At 36.6% G+C, this 19864-nt stretch overlaps 1 protein-coding gene across 12 annotated transcripts in view; it reads left to right on the plus strand.

The window, feature by feature from the left end:
- The first annotated feature begins 7031 nt into the window (after window positions 1-7031).
- LOC113091348 (armadillo repeat protein deleted in velo-cardio-facial syndrome homolog) overlaps window positions 7032-19864 on the plus strand; it is a 203047-nt gene continuing 190214 nt past the window's right edge. For 5 of the 12 annotated variants that reach the window (XM_026256803.1, XM_026256811.1, XM_026256808.1 and 2 more), the window contains exon 1: window positions 7032-7243. The gene's annotated coding sequence lies outside the window, so the exon portion shown is untranslated. Of the gene's footprint in view, window positions 7244-8402; window positions 8500-19864 lie in introns of those variants that run through there. The other 7 variants (XM_026256809.1, XM_026256810.1, XM_026256813.1 and 4 more) reach the window with 5 other exon arrangements.

Consider the following 19864-nt stretch of genomic DNA (forward strand, 5'->3'; position numbering starts at 1 on the left):
TAATTCTGTGGATAGTGCTTCTTTTGCTGCATTGTCCGCTTTCTCATTGCCAGTAATTCCTGAGTGCCTAGGTACCCAGCAAAAGTAGATGTTAAAAGCCTTTGATATGAGCATTGATAATTTAATGAAGATCTTGACTACTGTTGGATGATCAGTTTTCATATTTTCCATTGACTCCGTGATTTTGAGTTTGTCATTATTAAGAATCTCTTCTGTGAAGACGTTTCAATAAATTTTGATGCCAACAATAAAGCATTGCTTCTGCTGTGAAGATTGAACTCTGATCTGGAATACGTATACTTTGATGTACTTAATTCGTTGCAAAAGCTGCCGCTACCTGGTTTGCAGATTTGGATCCATCTGTGTATATTAGAGTATGCTGGGGATAAATAGGTCTTATTTCTAAAAATTGTAGCTGATAATCATTTGGATGTGTTTCCGATTTTTGATTCTTTGATAAATCCAACAAAATAAAGTTTTTTTTTTTTTTTTTTTGTATCCCAAGAAGGAATTTTGAAAAAGTGGGTTTGTTCCAAGATGTTTAAATCTACTTTGAGATTTTCCAGATGAGGTTTTATACATATACCAAATGGACGGATATGATTTGGTTTTCTTTGATACATTATTGAATACTGGGCTGAAAAAACTGCTGGATATGAAGGATTTCCTTTATTAGTTTTTAATTTGATTGCATATAAGGCCAACTTTAATCATCTGTTTTCCAAGGAAGGTTCATTGGCTTCTACATATAAACTTTGAATTGGTGATGTTCTATAAGCTCCCAAAGCTAGTCGTATGCCTTGATGATGTATAGTATCCAAGGATTGTACAGTATATATGATTTCCTGGCAGATCCATAAACAATGCTTCCATAGTCCAACTTTGATCGGAATAGAGTTCTATATAAGTTCATAAGTGAAGTCATATCTGCTCCCCCATTTAGTTTTGGACAAAACCTTTAAGATGTTCATGTCTTTAGCACACTTCTTTTTAAGCATTTTAAGCATTTATGTGGAATAAAGGACAGCTTAGTCTCCTTTGGCGACTTTAATGGGAGTTCCATCCAAAAATAATTCTGGTTCATTATGCAGTGAACAAAGTTGACAAAAATGCATACAGACAGTTTTTGTTTGTGAAAATGTAAAGCCATTCCGTATTGACCATGAGAGAATTTCATTTATTTTATAGTTAGATTTTTCGCTCAATAGTGTTTATATGCTTGCTTCTATAACAAATGCAGATGTCATCTACATATAAACTACACAAAGAACATCAGAACCAATAACCTGAGTAATAATGTCAATTTTAATACTAAAAAGAGTTACTGATAAAATACTTCCTTGAGGTACTCCAAGTTCTTGTTTAGGCAAGTTGGACGCTGTATTGTTTACCTTGACTCTAAAAATTCTATTTGAAAGAAATTTTCCAATAAAAATTCGCAGACAACCTTTACAATTTAGTCGATACAGATCCTTTAAGATTCCATGCTTCCAAGTGGTATAATAGGCTTTTTTTCCAAGCAGCTACAGCATGTTCTTTCTTAATAAACACATCATAGATATAGCTTTCAAGACTAACAAGGTAATCTGTTGTGCTTCGACCTTTCCTAAAACCACATTAGGCCTTACTTATAAGTTGTTTGGATTCCAGGAACCAGACTAGACGATCATTTACCATCCTCTAGTTTTACATAAACAATGCCAGGGCCCAGGGCTGCCACAACGCCAGGGCCCAAACCCTCAATCTGCTGAAGGTGAACCAAAAACAACTGATAGCAGCTCTCAGTGATATGTGTCGGGTCCCCGCTATAATAGCAGCAACATTCACAAATGCTTACTGAACAAGCGGGAACCCAGTGTGCCTGTAGCTTTCTCTACTTCAGTTTTATCACGTGATAGAAAGTCTAAGGCCTTCTCAAGCCGAAGGGCAAACTCATCTAATCTGCGGCCTATTATGCATCAAACTAAGATTGATGTAAAGACACAAAGCACTGCCATCAAGTTATCACTTTTAAACATTCGCTCACTAAAAAATAAATAATTTCTAATCAATGACTTTATAACCACAAACAATCTGGATTTTATGTTTCTAAATGAAACATGGCTAGAAGACAGCTGCAGTGCAACAATCCTAAATTAAGCAGCCCCTCCTAACTTCACTTACATGAGTGTTTGCAGGACTGTTAGGAGAGGTGGGGGTGTAGCTGCTATATTTAAAGATGTCTATCAATGCAAGCAAGTGTCATTTGGTCAGTACTTGTCTTTTGAATATCTAGGGATTGTGCTGAAAGGTGCTCCACGCATTCTGTTTATTATTATTTACAGGCATCCAAAATTCTCTCCAGCCTTTGTTGAAGAGGTCACAGAAATGTTATCAATAATTTCCTCAGAGTTTGACTGTTTTGCAATTGCAGGGGATTTTAATATTCACATAGATAATGCAGAAAACAAAACTACAAAAGAAATGATAACGGTTCTAAACACTTTTGACCTGATTCAGCATGTGCATGGACCCACACACAAAGGTGGACACACTCTAGATTTAATCATCAGTAGGGGTTTAAACATTTTATCCATTGTTATTAAGGACATAGCACTATCTGATCACTTCTGTATTTTCTTTGATATTTTGATGTCTGCTACAACTGAATCTAGATCTGTCTCTGTCAGAAGGAGATGCATAAACGAGAACACAAGTGTACTATTTATGGAGGCTATATCTTTAACACGAAGTATTTCTGCAGACTCTATGGATATTCTCCTAGATTCCTTCAACTCAAAAGATAAGAATGTTATTGATGATATTGCACCAATAATAGTCAGTAAGAAAACAAACAGACAGAAATCAGTTTTGGAGAAGATCAACAGCAGTTCAGACTATGAAAAGACAATGCAGAAAAGCCGAGCGGATGTGGAGGAAGACGAAACTTGAAATTCACTATAGCATCTATAAGGACATCCTTCATGCTTTTAATTTGAAACTAGCCACAGCTAGACAGAACTTCTTCTCAAACCTTATAAACAGTAACTTAAATAACACTCATACTCTTTTTGCGACTGTTGAGAGACTGACAAACCCCCCAAGTCAGATTCCCAGTGATATGCTATCAGACAGCAAATGCAATGAGTTTGCTTCTTTCTTTTCTGAGAAGATCATAAATATCAGGAAGGCGATTAACACATCCTCAAGTAATGCAGAGGTCAGACAGATTCTGCCAAAATATCAAAAAGATACTACGTCTATTTTTGAAACAATTGATAGCAAAATTCTGGAAGACATAGTGCAGCAACTAAAATCGTCTACCTGTTGTCTTGACACACTTCCCACATCTTTTTTCAAAAGTGTGCTTGACTGCTTAAAAGTAGATCTCTTAGAAGTGGTGAATGCCTCACTTCTTTCTGGGACATTTCCAAACTCCCTAAAAACTGCAGTTGTAAAGCCCCTCCTGAAAAAGACCAATCTTGATAACACAATTTTGAGCAATTTTAGACCAATATCTAATCTTCCTTTTATAGGCAAAATTATAGAAAAGGTAGTTTTTAATCAGCTGAACAAATACTTAAACTCAAATGGATACCTGGACAATTTTCAATCTGGTTTCCAACCGCATCACAGCACAGAGACAGCACTCATTAAGATAATAAATGATATTCGCTTAAATTGTGACTCTGGCAAAATATCGGTGCTGGTATTGCTAGATCTCAGTGCTGCGTTTGACACTGTCGATCATAACATACTACTAGAGAGACTGGAAAACTGGGTCGGGCTTTCTGGGTTGGTACTCAAATGGTTCAGATCATACTTAGAAGGGAGAGGCTATTATGTGAGTATAGGAGAGCATAAGTCTAAGTGGACGTCCATGATATGCGAAGTCCCACAAGGGTCAATTCTTGCACCGCTCTTGTTTAGCCTGTATATGCTAAAGCCAAATAATGAGAAAGAACCAAATTGCCTATCACAGCTATGCTGATGATACCCAGATTTACCTAGCCTTATCTCCAAATGACTGCAGCCCCATTGACTCCCTCTGCCAATGCATTGATGAAATTAATAGTTGGATGTGCCAGAACTATCTTCAGTTAAATAAGGAAAAAACTGAAGTCATTGCATTTGGAAACAAAGATGAAGTGTTCAAGATGAATGCATACCTTGACTCTAGGGGTCAAACATCTAAAAATCAAGTCAGGAATCTTGGTGTGATTCTATAGACAGACCTTAGTTTCAGTAGTCATGTCAAAGCAGTAACTAAATCAGCATATTATCATTTAAAAAACATTGCAAGAATTAGATGTTTTGTGTCCAGTCAAGACTTGGAGAAACTTGTTCATGCCTTTATCACCAGCAGGGTAGACTATTGTAATGGGCTCCTCACTGGCCTTCCCAAAAAGACCATTAGACAGCTGCAGCTCATCCAGAACGCTGCTGCCAGGATTCTGACTAGAACCAGAAAATCTGAGCATATCACACCAGTCCTCAGGTCCTAACACTGGCTTCCAGTTACATTTAGGATTGATTTTAAAGAACTTTTACTCGTATATAAGTCACTAAATGACCTAGGATCTAAATATTCTGCAGATATGTTCACTGAATATAAACCTAACGGAGCACTCAGATCACTAGGATCAAGTCAGTTAGAAATACCAAGGGTTCACACAAAACAAGGGGAGTCCTCCTTTAGTTACTATACCGCCCGCAGTTGGAATCAGCTTCCAGAAGAGATCAGATGTGCTAAAACACTAGTCACATTTAAATCTAGACTCAAAACGAATCTTTTTAGCTGTGCATTTATTGAATGAGCACTGTGCAATGTCCGAACTGATTGCACTATATTTTCACTGTTTTATTTTATTTTATTTTTTATGTAAAATCATTTTCTAACTATTTTTAAATGTTTTAATCATTTTAAAAGTTTTAAAATTGCTTGTTTTATTTTTGTTATTATTTTTCTTCATGATTATTTTACTTTCTTTTATGTAAAGCACTTTGAATTACCATTGTGTACGAAATGTGCTATATAAATAAACTTGCCTTGCCTTGCCTTGCCTAAACAACTGGTTAAAGCTATAGGTCGATAATTTATAGGATCTCTATGGTCTTTTCCTGGTTTTGGGATTGGAATAATTTCAGCTTCAAGGCAAGAAAATTGGATATTTCCTGATATCCAAATAGAGTTAAAAGTTCTCAGAAGCTTCTTCAGAACGAGGTGAGGTAAGTTCTTTATAAATTGATAGTGAACTATCTGGTCCAACCGCTGTATCATGGGATTTCTGAATGGCTTGTTGTAGTTCTTCCATGGAAAAATTCCGATTGTGTGGCTAAATACAATCAAAATAAATTATTTGAAATAATAAAAAAAATATCTTTCTCTTGTTGAATTTTTTGAAATATCTTGTTTTGAAGTCAGGAGTAAATCATGTTGCTTGATGTGCTGTATTTGCGAACCAATGGTTTCACCCTTCATTTTCTGTATCAAATTCCAGATTTTTTTATTACTCAGGTTATTGGTTCTGATGTTCTTTGTGTAGTTTATATGTAGATGACATCTGCATTTGTTATAGAAGCAAGCATATAAACACTATTGAGCGAAAAATCTAACTATAAAATAAATGAAATTCTCTCATGGTCAATACGGAATGGCTTTACATTTTCACAAACAAAAACTGTCTGTATGCATTTTTGTCAACTTTGTTCACTGCATAATGAACCAGAATTATTTTTGGATGGAACTCCCATTAAAGTCGCCAAAGGAGACTAAGCTGTCCTTTATTCCACATAAATGCTTAAAATGCTTAAAAAGAAGTGTGCTAAAGACATGAACATCTTAAAGGTTTTGTCCAAAACTAAATGGGGGAGCAGATATGACTTCACTTATGAACTTATATAGAACTCTATTCCGATCAAAGTTGGACTATGGAAGCATTGTTTATGGATCTGCCAGGAAATCATATATACTTTCTTTTATGTAAAGCACTTTGAATTACCATTGTGTACGAAATGTGCTATATAAATAAACTTGCCTTGCCTTGCCTTGCCTAAACAACTGGTTAAAGCTATAGGTCGATAATTTATAGGATCTCTATGGTCTTTTCCTGGTTTTGGGATTGGAATAATTTCAGCTTCAAGGCAAGAAAATTGGATATTTCCTGATATCCAAATAGAGTTAAAAGTTCTCAGAAGCTTCTTCAGAACGAGGTGAGGTAAGTTCTTTATAAATTGATAGTGAACTATCTGGTCCAACCGCTGTATCATGGGATTTCTGAATGGCTTGTTGTAGTTCTTCCATGGAAAAATTCCGATTGTGTGGCTAAATACAATCAAAATAAATTATTTGAAATAATAAAAAAAATATCTTTCTCTTGTTGAATTTTTTGAAATATCTTGTTTTGAAGTCAGGAGTAAATCATGTTGCTTGATGTGCTGTATTTGCGAACCAATGGTTTCACCCTTCATTTTCTGTATCAAATTCCAGATTTTGGTTGATTGAGGACTAAGTGATATACTGTATATATAAAGTATATATCAGATATACTTTGTTTAGATTTTTTTGTTTAATGGTGTTTTTGGGACTGTATAATTTGCAATTTATATTCAATTTTCCAAGGCGTCTGCTGTCCTCCACAAAATGTGTAAATCTCTTATAACACAGAGCTTGAAATTGATACCAGTTAGCTTTTTTGATTTTCCATCTTTGTGTTTTTTTTTTTTTGCTTCTTCTTCTTTTCTTTTAATCGAGCAAATAAATCAAAGAAATCTAAGAAATAAGTAATGATTAGTGAACACACCACTCACATTTTTTTTTATTTTTCCCTCTAATTTATATTAATTTAGATATTTATTTTGCAGATTTGCCTGTTCAATATAAACAGATTTGTCTATTTGAAAACGTTGCAATATATGTCTGTAGAGTGTTTTTACCAGAGAGATACATGGCTGTAGGCTAATCAGCGCACTTGTAACGTTTGTAGTGTGCAAAGCCAGCCTCGGAAGAATCCAATAACACTAAGAGGGTTTTTGTTGTCTGCATTGAAAGCATCGTAGCATTTTACAAGTCCCTTACTTACATATAAGCTGATGTATTTCCTTTGAATAATCACACGACTGATTTGAAAAAGTAAGCAGTGAGTTTTTTTTTCTCAGAGATGCATGAAGCTAATCGTGGAATCATCCGCTGATATACTGTTGACAAGTTGAACGAGTGCTCTGCTGCTGCTGTCCCTTCAACTCACTCACACAGTGGAGACAGGTAAGATTACTCAGTCTTCTTCGCCTCTATATACTTAATTTACGATCATCTAAACTCGACATTTAGAAATACAACACCAAAAGGCAAAATGTGTAGCAGTACTGCATTCGCTTTAACGCGTATCTTAACTGATCGAGCGATTCGCGTATTACTGTCTTTCAGTTGAGAGCAGATGCTTGGCTGTATTTACAGATGCATTTTGCTTTAGTGCGTTTGTAGATATCGCATCATGAGCGTTTGATTTCAAGCATTTGAGAATGTATCACTTGTCTATAGTTGATATCTGTGTTTTTTTGAGGCAGCGCGTCATGCCTGATAGTAACAGTAACACGCGCGCACAATGAGCTGATGCTGGTGACATGGAGCCCTTTAATTAATTTGACCGTGATCGTTTTGATTGTGATTATAATGCATAAGGAAGCGTTTATCAGTGTTCTCACACACAGAAAAGTAAATTAGGGGGATTCTTTGGAATAATGCGCAACAAATCTGAATGAAGTGTTTCTGATTTGGTTACTCATGACGAGAACTGAATTGACCAATTAAAATACAACCGGAGGCTTTGGCATCTGAAAGTGTCATCTTGGTGTTAATGCATATGGTGTGATTTCAGTTATAGCAAAGATACTATTCTAATGGCAGAGTTGGTCTTGTTATATTTTATGCATTAAGTAGAGTAGTCACGATCTTTTGTAACTGCTTTTTATTTTAATGTTTATTGCGACTGGGCAAGTGTTTTCTTTGGGGATCATCCTTTTTGAAAATGTACGTGTTGGCACATCCACTGACTGAATCACAGCACGTCTACATTACTGTAGCGATTTAAAATATGTGTTGCTGCTGGAGGTCATCAAATATGTATGGATTTTTTTTTCTTTTCGTTTTTTTATTTACACTACTTTCGCAAGTGATATTTTTACCCAGGGTCATTCTAAACCCTAATAAATGTAGGCTAACATGTTTTTTTTTTTACGCGGTTCGCATTTTAGCCTGTATTAATAATTAATTATGGGTAACGTTAGTCACGTTTCAAAAATTCACACAGTACTGTACATTTGTAAACAGTGGCAGAATGTTCCTATTTACAAATTCATGAAGTCAATAACGCTGATTGGACGAAAAAGGTGTGCGAAGTTCACGCACAACGTGCACGCCACCTGTTTTGGGAATGAGCGTTTGGCAAAAATGTGAAATCTAGACGCTGAATTCAAACAGCATTTGGAGGTTTCTGCGACTGAACAAAAATGTTTAAGGAGGTAAGCGCTGTTTAGTTTAAGATTGGGTGGATTTGCTAAAACTCACCATAACCCAATGTACAGGCTACTCTTGACACTGCAATTAAATGGTAACCATACTCATTGTATTCGATTCATGATGAGCATGCATCATGTCCCTTCACCCTTTAGTTAGGTCTGCTGTGATGTATAACTGCATAACCATCTTTTGCATGTTGGCTAAATAAGTTTATTGAATATAAATTAAAGTCTGCATGTAAATCTTATTTACTGGCTTTATTAAAGTTCCTCTGTTCTTTAAAACTCTCTCACCCCAGCTGAGATGGGGAACTTGTTAAAGGGGTCATATGTTGCATTTTTTTAAAGATCATTATTTTGTGTATTTGGAGTAAAATAATATGTTGACATGGTTTAATGTTCAAAAAACATATAATTTTTCATATACTCTACATTATTGTAGGTCCTCTATAAACCACCTATCTCAGGATGCTTTCACACTTGGTTCACTTGCCTGGTCCGAACCAGAGTTCAGTTGCTCCCCCCTCCCTCTGCCCCTGCTGGACTGTGTTCATATTATAATATTTGAGTCCGAACTGCGGTTCGCTTGCGTCATCAAGCCAGCAGCTGTTTACCCCGTGGCTTGGTAACAACAGCGCAGGAGAAGGTGGCAAATGCATAACATTACTCTCTGCAGTCTGCACTTTTATGTATTAAATGTTTAACTGGTTGTTTTGTTTATAAAGCTTTTATACTTAACGGCACTTGCGGCTGTCTGACATCAGTCGACCCCGGGTGTGCACCAGAAGTGCTAGTGTGAAAGCACCCTCAAACACCTTGTTTTCTACAAAGTCCAACAAATGCAGTCTGCTCTGATTGGCCAACTGACCCAGTGCATTGAGATTGGCTGAACACTACAAATGCTCGTCGGAAATGTAACGCCTCTTTCCATTATCGTGAGCTACATCTTTCAAAACAGTTCAAGCCTGAAAGGGGAACTGAGTCACGTGACAGACACAGTGATGAAGCTCGTATGTGTTTGCAGTACAAAAGCCATAGACAGTTGAGATGGTTGACTCCACTGTATGACCCTCTCTCTCTCTCTCTCTCTCTCTCTCTCTCTCTCTCTCTTATGTGCGCACACACACAAACACATACACAATGCGCAAAACTTGCGCATTTGAACAGTCAATATAAAATACTTAAACTAATAACAAAACATACTTACAGTAGCTGATTCAGAAGTGGCAGATTGTTGTAGCAAAGTCAGAATGACCTCCTAGGTTAACAACACGGTCGTGCATAAAACGCGTTGCTGTTCTGTTGCAAGTAATCTTAAAGATTTCTAAATGCATCTACTTTCAGAAGGCCAAATAAAGTGCTTTTGCTTTCGCCTAGAAACACAGAGCAGCTCCCTGACATGGCTTCTTCAACACTAACTGTAGTTACTGAAACCATGCTGCCTTTCTTTGCATGAATATTTGGGCAACATTAAGCAAATATTTCCACATAGTGACGTGGACATGAGCTGTTTTAGGGGGGCGTGGCAGAGCCTGATAAAGAATATATCTTTTGATTTGAGACTTTAGTCTTTGTAACTTTACAGATCTTCTTTATGCACCGAGAGCTTGTAATGTTCAAAATCTCATCATATGTGACCCCCTTGAATTAGGCAGCCCTGTCATTCATGGCAAATTGAGTAGCTTTGCTTGTCTGGAGAATTTTAGCTCTATGCAAAGAGCTACGCTTTGTTCCATTTTATAATTTAAATAAGTTGTACATGTTTTTGAAAAACTTTGTTTTAATGTGATTCAAGGATGGATGCTGTCAGAGTCATTTCTTTGTCTCTTTCATTAGGAGGAGACTTTGGTGCCGTTATATAGATTCATAAAACAGCAAAACAGTGTTGCAAAGCAGGCTAGTGGGGAGCATACTGTATGCATGTGTTTTTATTGCTCTTCAGCATTTTGCAGTTCATCACATTGTGATGTTGCTTCAGTCAGAAGAATGAGCGCTGACAGAGCTTAGCTTGAGTTTGCAAAAAGAGCTCTTGTACAGAGAAGAGAGAGGATGAGCCTTGGGGTGTGTTTCCATTAGACTGGTAGCTCCCTGCAAAGTGGATTTAGCAAGATATTCATCTAAAGTGAGATTTCAAATCTTAGGGATTGTATATTGTTATTGTATTCACAATCCGAAGGGCAGCATAAAGTTTTTGGTGATCAAGTACACAATACAGCTTTATTGGAAATAGGTTTAGAGAATTTATCAGGAATTTCAGACCCCTTAAAGACACAATATTTGGCTAAAATAAACACAGCGATAACAAGTTCAGAGAGCTGTTTATTCAGCTTAATTCATACCACGGTCACTTCAGTTTTGTTTTCTGATCAGTTTTTCATCGGTAAAACTTTTTATTTGTTGTCAGTGTTGAAAGGTTTGTAATCCTTAACCATAAAAAAAAAATATACACTTTTTTTTTTTTTTTTTTTAAATGAATTATTTTATTTTGCCTTGGTGGTCAGTTGCCTAATAAGACGAACTGTATCTAGAAACTCTTCATAAAGTGACTTTTTGATAAGCTTTTAATATCTCAATTTTAGAATATGGACAATTTGTGGAAGTTTTACAGTTTGAGCTTTATTTTGATGGGTAGTCTCTGAAGCTTCTCTTTTTCTCTCGCTTCTCTTTCCATCGCTGTCTTGGCCTTGACTATCAGTCCCCTATAATTTTTTATTTAAAAAAAAAAAAAAAGTTCTTTTGAACAATAGCTGTGGAATGTAGTTTCCGCAGTCCCTCCTGCCTGGAACTCATTTCACATGTTAATGAAGTGTCTTCATTATAAAAGCTTTTCTCTTACTGAATCTCATTCTGTTTTGTACACATACTCTAAGGCTTTGTTCACACTATTCACAAATCCAATTTGGTTTTCAAATCAGATCTTTAGGTCTGATGGTCCGCACTTTCATTTATCATGTGATCTGACCCTTTTGTTCAGACAGTGTAGTTAATATCCGGTGTGTCTGCATTGGTTGCTATAGTAATGATGTAAGCATTAGCGCAATGTCAGGAGAGTAGCTGTCAGCATGCACAGGAGTTACAGAAAACTGCTCATGTCTGTCATGACATCTCGCCTCAGTGCTGAACTCAAAAGACGCTTGAGAGAACAGCTACAGAGACATTTTATGCACTTGTGTATATTTTGTATCGTTCACTCATTCACTATTCAGTACATAGTGAATGTTACATAGTAAAAATAAATGTTCTAACAGCCCTGGACAATATTGCATAGTTTAAATGATATTTAAAAAAAAAAAAAGGTTTGAAATCTAATTTAGTTGTATTTCATAAGGTAGATTAATGTAGTTTGCTTGATATTTTATTTATTATTTATTGAAATGTTCTGCCTGTATGAACAAAGCCAATTAAAAGTATTGGTTTGCAATCATTTTAACCTGTGTTCAGGGTTTGTAGCTGTAATGTTTCCAAACAGCTGTGGATAGTGTACCGAAATGTAATCAAATCGTAGCTGTGGCAATAGTCGTACCAAACAATGACCTCATTGTTATAAGTACATCATGATCCAGCATGATAATGCTGAATAGTTTTTTTTTTTTTTGTCGTTTTGTTTGACCACCTTAGAATGAAATGGTCATAGGATGAAAAGAAAGGAAAGTGAGAGTTTTCCGTGTGAGGGTGAATGACTCTTTATGACCACACACCTGCTTGATAGCTCTGCCCGTCCCATCTCTTCCAGGCCGTTTGGTATGCTGCAAAAATCTACAACTGGGTGATACTGACTCTCCCTGGCACAGTTTGTGGCACCTGCTTTGAATAATCCTTTCCTGTTAAATAGGCTTTTTTGCTGGTATTTCAGAGCAAAGACTTGATGATTTATTGTCCTAAATATCATTTAATCTATTATCAATTCAAAATCATGTAAAATTATTTGTTTATATTTCCAGGAAGCAGGAAATTAGTTTGAAGAGCACACATTCCTTTTGTTTGTGTTGCTGTGGGACTGTTTGTTTCATTGAGAAGGTCTAAAAAAAAGGCAGGTCCACTTTAGGTTGAGGAATGTTGTGTATAAATTCTGAAGTCATTTTTATAATAGTTCATTATCTCACATGCGTGTATACATATAACAAAACTGCCAATTAAAAAAATAAAAAGTGAAATTATTTGTGACTTTTCTTAATACACCATTTCCAGAGTGCTCTGCCAAAGCAGGTTTGATTGTCCCATATTAGTGGGACTGAATAAATGTTTAAAAACTGTGCACAGTTTGTTTTATGTTTGCTGTTTTTTTTAAGGACATTTATGTAAAAAGGTGCAAATGAACATTAGATTATTATTTACATTTTTATTGTCATGTTATTTATAGATGTGCATTTGACATTTCAGGTTATGAGGATTCACCCTACACAAGAATTTTGTAAGAGTTACCTGTATGGGTTAATGTACTGTTTTCTATGTGTAGAGCAGAGATGCGGTTGTTTAGAATATTTTAAGATGAAGTTGTAACGGTGGTACCCTAACTATTGGAAATTTAATAAAAAAATTAATTTATCAGAAATAATCTTCACCAATTCGGGCACCAGGCAGACTTAAATCCTCCATTTACACACACATAGATGTCCATGTAATGAAACACATAAAAAAAAAAAAAAAAAAATCATCAAATTGTAATGTGCAATATCAAGATGAAAAAAAAAACTTTTACAGATAATCAAATGCATATACACAAATCAACTCTTGTGATGTGGTTCATCAGGTATCAGAAATTATTAGTCCATGGGGTAAAGAGTTTGTTTCTCAAAAAAATAAACATATTTAGTTTTTTAAGATAAAGTGTTTAATTTTTGTGCAGCAAGCATCTCCAAAAATAATGTCAGTTTTCCCAACTCTCCCCCGTCTTGAATTGGTCAGACATGTAGTCCTGCTCCAAGTGCACAGCTTGGTTGAGCTATAATGTTGCTGGATATTTACACAAACAGAATACTGTTTTATGGTGAACTCAACAAACAAATGGCATACTTTAGGCTGGAATGCACAACTTTTGGCCAGATTTTTGCCCAATTTACAGTCTGGATTAGTTGACGCTACTGAAAGTCAGAGCCAACCTGCAGTTTTGAATTGACAGATTTGGTCATAGACTCGATTTTAGAACACATTGTTTTCATTTGCCAAGGGCAAGGCACACGTTTCTGCATGAGTTCATTGTGATCGGAACAATTTTAAAGTCTGGTAGTGTGTGATCCACGGTTGTTTAGTGTATGATGGTCAGTTTTTCCTCTGACTATTTACAAAGTCTGAATGTTTATGATGTCTAGTGTTTTAAAATCTGTTCAGACTTTAAAAGTCAGGTAGTGTATGCCAGCCTTTGTTTCTGAATATTAAGCAGAGACAGTTAAAAATATAGAAAAAATACACACTGAAGCTTGAATCTGTGCACTGACACATTTGCTGGAGGTTAAGATGTTCAGTCATTCTGAACAAATAAATTGTAGAGAACCTGAGAGATGGGAAACCACTTTTATTTGATGCATTTGATGGTTACTAATGAACATAGTCTTTTACCATGGACCTTTCTCTCAGATAGCACTAAATCTGCCTCTCCTGAACACAAGATATGATGATAATGTATCTGCCATCTGTTTATGTAATTCATTGCCTTACAATGTTTTCAGTTTTCAGATAAAACATAAAAATCTTTAAAAATGCATCAGACAATCATTTGATGTTCTAATAAATGTATTTTCGAATCATATTTCTATTCTATCCTTAGCTTCACAGCTCATGCACAGCAAGGTTATCGCCCGTCTGTCCTCACGTTCTTGTATGAATGATATTGGATAATATTTTAACTCCTGTGTTTGGGCTGCACCCAACTAATCCTCTTTTCCCAATCCCTTCTGCTCCACACGGTGCCAAGACAAGGGCTTGATTTATGAAAATGTGATCTGGTGGAGATTTCCATTCATTTCTTAATGCCCTTCTCATTTCCCAACACTTTCTCCAGTCACTTGCTCCACATGACCCTGTTCCAACAATGACACCATCCAGGCAAGTTGGAGGGACTTGTCCTGTGGTGATTGTCATGATGTGTGCGGATTAATCCTGGTTTGATTATGTCCAGGGATAAGAGCTGCTTAATTGTGATCACTGGAACATCCAGGGAGGTTAAACACTGCACTTTGTGCCTTCAGGACAGGAACTATGATACTAGTTGAACTGGCTATGCCAGTGAAGGCACCTGGAGTGTGGCATGGAAATGGTAGTTTGGAATGATCTTTTAGTTCACAGATAAAGGGATGGTTAAATTAGTATTGTCATCATTTGCTCACCCTCAAGTAGGGTTGAACGATTAATCGAAATGTAATCGAAATCACGATTCAACAGAAGCTGCGATTTGTCACGTGTATTAGAGCCCTGCGCGGGACTGTTTTCTTCATCCCGCTCCCGCCGAATTTCTGACCATTACCGCCCGCTCCCGCAATGTATGTGTTACACTCCCGCCCGCTCCCGCAATATGTATGTCCACTCCCGCCTGCACCCGCAAAACTCTGACAATTTATTCCCGCACAATAATAGAGATGCATTGATTTTGTGTCTTCTCTCGTCCCGCAGGGGAAAAAAAAAACATGTATTTGTATTGATATTATTAAAGAGATTCATGGGGTTGTTTGTTTCGGTTCCCTGGCCTGCATGGAAAAAAAAAATAAAAGACAAAACAAACAATACATTCAAATATAATTTCGTTTTTATCAAAAACTTTGCACATAAAAATAGACTGCTTTGCAAAAAAAATATACATAATATGATAAACTAGGCTACATGAGAAACAGTTTTACAATTATTAGCCAAATGTCGCAGGTATTCTGTTTGAAAAATACAAATAAAAATAAAAACATTCAAACTTAGGCAGCCTGCTCAATAACACTGCATCATCACGCCTCTCGACCTAATTAACAAATGGCAATGAGGGGCTGTGCTCAAAAAACAACACCAATAAATAACATTAGGTACTTTTCTACATCATCTATTGACATCTTCTCCATCATGTCGCTAGGCAACCTCCCTATCCCGCGGAGTTTTTTTTTTAGCCGCCCATTCCCGTCCGCAGCAAAATTCAAACCGCCCGCTCCCGCGAGATTTGCGTTTGGGGTCCCGTGGGACCCGGCGGGACTCAATCCCAATACAGCCCTCTAATGTGTATCTTTCAGTGAGGCACAGTTCTGTGATTAGCAGTAAATCTCCATCCAAAGGCCGGAGGGCGCTCTCTCACACTGAAACTCCAAATACGCATCACAGAAAAAAACAGGAAATGCCTATATTGGTAGCTGGATAAACAGAAGATTTAACTGCTTTCATCGATTCAATGTGAATAATAAACACAGGACTACAGCATATGGTTTATCCGAGTTCTTATTAAAATTTTCATTAAAATAAAGTATATTTATTAATGCAATGCCTTTATCACTGCTTGGAATACTATGAAATATTTTGCGTGCCTTATTCTGTGTAAGAAGCCACATCATCTCACAGAAGGATTTATTTCAAACACTCGACTGATGTTATAAAGTGAGTTTGGAGTAAAAATGTTATTAAATGTGGTTATTTTCACATGCTTTCAGATGGAGCAGCATTTGCTAAACAGAGCCGTAGTTCACTGAGAAGCTATGCAAACAGCTGTCATCGCAAACAATTCTTTTCTTTTTTTTGCGCAACTTGTCAGTGAACTATGGCTCTGTTTAGTAAATGCTGCTCCATCTGAAACACATGATGATGATTTACTGCTGATTACAGAACTGGCTTTACTAACGAAATGCACATGACAGTCACATTCGATTAATCGTGCCCTACCGTCAAGGTGTTCCAAACCAGTATGAGTTTGTTTCTTCTGTTAAACACAAGAAGATATTTTGAAGAATGTGGCTACCAGCAGTTTTAAACTATCCCCTTATTGGATAAAACATATATAATTTAAAATGCATGTATGTTGCTTGCAGAACGTTTTATTTCAAGAGACAATTTTTGACAATGTTTGACATGCCATCCGTCTCCGAGTTTGTTTCTTTAGAAAAAATGGTGTTCTTGTAATTTTGTGTTTGTATGCGATGTCTGTTGGAAGAAGGGCTGTGGGGAAAGAATGGCCTAAATAATCTGGTCTGCTTTGTTGGATCATCATGACCCAGAGCCCCAGTGTGGCAAGCCTGATCTCTGACCTCCCTGAAACGCATCTTCACTGCAGAGCTGAAATGATTGTTTTCACTATTCCCAATAGTGTGCCATTTTTATCTGCCCAATAATTAGTCAAAACTTACTTTCATGTTTTCGAGTTTTATCATTATTTATAGCTGATTTCTCCTCCTCCTTGAGTAGCGAATGCAATTATGAAAAAATGACTTTTTGGAAAGGTTTGTTTAATTGGCAGTGCCCTGAAAACGCTCAACATGCTCTCTTCTACTCACAGCAGCCATGCCAGAATGACAGAGGATTAGCTAAAAATGCATTTTGAATACATTTCAAAACCTAGCTCTCCTAAAGAGGTAATTTCATAATATATATATATATATATATATATATATATTTTTTGTTTCAAGTTCACTTATTTTGTTAGTCAAGCTTTTTTGCACCAAATATAGTCATCATTTAGTTTTCCCCCTCTTTGTGACAATTTAAATTAAACAGACTTTTTTCCTGCTGTGCCTTTAGGACCATTTCACCTGTGAAATCAGATACAATGTTTTGCTATATACAGCTGCTGTTGGCCCATCTTTCAGTATGGATAAAACATTATATCACGATTTATTTTTTTTAATTTATTTTTAGAAATATTACAATTCACTGTTTTATTATAATTATTTGTCATGTTGGTTTTACTATTTTGCAAGTTGTCTGAGAATTACAGCCAAACTAATTTCCCTATTATGAAGACAAAGCCTTTCAAGGTAACAAAAAAAAGAATGGCAGATATTTAGGCCAATAAGGGCGAAGATAAAAATCTTTGTTCTTATTTTTTTAGTAACAAAGAGAAAAGGAACTACACATAATATGCAAATAAAACAAACTGATTTATTTTCAGGTACAATAGGTTTATTTAGCAGGAGCATTCAAGAAATTGCTGGTCCACAGTTGCAGGTCCAGTGACTTATATAGTATTTTGTGCTACTATTCTGAGTCATCATCTTCTTGCTTTACAGTGGATCGCAGACTTATAAGTGCATTAACGCCACCTATCTCTCAAATTGACTACTGACATCTACAATCTCAATTCGGGGTGTCAGTGGTCCACTTAGGTGGTGGCAATGCACTTACCTTCCAGCACAGGTTTCACTCTCCCTCTAGCCGTCGTTGTGACGCTCAGCTCAATATTCTGCTCTGTGTTTTGTTGAGCTGAAATCTCCACTCGTATACCGCTCATGCTTACCAGAAAAGCAAAGTCTACTAACACAGACACAACATAATATTCTCACTTGAGAATGAATAATTATCTTGCTCAAAAGTGGAAGGAATCAGCACTACTTATTTGTAGCATGCCACACGGAACATTTATCTGCCCGACTCAAGAGTTCAAACGGCAGCGCAGCTCGAGCTGACTAGAGCAGATGCATTCACTCGCTGATGATTCTTGGTCACACGACACTAAACAGCGCTGTGAGAAGCCTATGAGTTCAGAGAAGAACACATCTCTGTGATTTAAGCTAGTTTAGAGCCAGATGAAGATGAAACCGCACTGACAAACAAGAGAAACACTGAGCAACAAGACAGTCAGAAGACTTTAACTCTACAAATGCCATGTCATTTCACTATTTCGCAAGTTTCACCATATAAAAATTTTAACATTTTTACAGATGTTGCCATTTTTGATAAGCAAGCATGCACGCACTGTCATGATCTAATGTGGTAGATGCCAGACATTTTCTATTGCAGATTCCAGCAGGATCAAATTAATGTGAGCAACAGTGTTTGTTGCAGCAGTGTAAGCAGTTCACTTAATGTGCAGCGCAGTCACACGCGCTCCACAGTTACGTTTGGAATAATTTTCTTTTAAATGCCATTATGTCAGTTGAAAACGTGTGTGTACTGTATGTGTGGCTTTTGCACATCCTGTCATGCCAGTGACTGCATGCATGCAATAGACGCATTTCACAGCATTATGGTTAACGATTAATTGATCATTCATTTAAACGACGATCGATCATGGAAAAATCTATATTTTACATCCCTACTTTTAATACATCTACATTAATAATACAATAACATTCTGTATAAATATCCCACATTTCTGGCACAATTCCATGGTGCGATTAGTGTTACTACAGTAAATCCATGGTAAATTATGGCAATTTGTAGAATAAAAAGCCTTCTGACCTCTAACGTTGTGCAGTGTTTGTCCTGTTTGTCAGTGTGGTTTCATCTGGCTTAAACTAAATTCAGTTCTTCACTGAATTCAAGCACTTCTCACTGGATCTCATAGCACTGTTTAGTGGTTGCTTGACTGAGGTGATCAAGTAAACGCATCCGCTTCAGTAAGCTTCAGTTAAAAAAGTTTAATAATTAAAAAAAAAACTTTGCTTGATTTTGCGCTTTGTTTTCTTGAATAGTGAACAAACAAAGCATTGTTTTAACATCTTGTTGTAGCTTCTTTCTTTTAAAATGCATCTGAAGGTCTAAATATTGCCTGCTTCACATTAGGTCAATATTTGAGAAAAGTAATTTTTAATGAAAGGATGTTTACCGTATCACTCCCCTGTTGGATATGTGACTTCCCACTGTATTTCAGGAAAATGAAGGGCTTGTGATGCCCATTGAAGTCTTTTAGTGAGAGACAGGATTGCTGAGCTACATGCAGGTTTGCCTGAATGGTCTAATAAAGGAGCTGTCAGATAAATGTTTTTCTGCTAATGCTTAAGACTGGGCAGGAAATAAAAGGAAGCCTCTGTCAGAGCCTGGATGTGGCAGGATGAACTGCCAGCCTTTCTATCACTGTGTCTTTATGCATGTACCAGGCTCCTCAGCCAACTCTGAAGCCTGGTCCAGTGTGTGCTGAGGAGAGGGAGAAATGAAGGACGCTGTGCCAGCTGGACTTGAATTCTAGTGGATGACTGGATGTAGAGGTGTTGCATCTGTGATTGTGAGATGTCCACCACAGAACAGTGTGTGCAGACAGTTTAAACCTGGCAAGACTGGGACATTCTGGGATTAGAGATGGGCCGATCAATCTTGAAATATTGGTGCTTAAAATAGTGTTGTTTCATTAAAGAGTTTTCACACATGAAAACGTTGATACCAAGTGTCTGTTTTTTTAATAACTTAATGATTTCATGTTCATGCTGCATGACAGCATAACCTTTGAGGTGAAAAAATAAGTGGTTCCTTCTGCTCA

The sequence above is a fragment of the Carassius auratus genome, unplaced genomic scaffold (genome assembly GCF_003368295.1).
Source record: "Carassius auratus strain Wakin unplaced genomic scaffold, ASM336829v1 scaf_tig00214183_4049273_7079891, whole genome shotgun sequence".
Taxonomy (NCBI): Eukaryota; Metazoa; Chordata; class Actinopteri; order Cypriniformes; family Cyprinidae; genus Carassius; species Carassius auratus.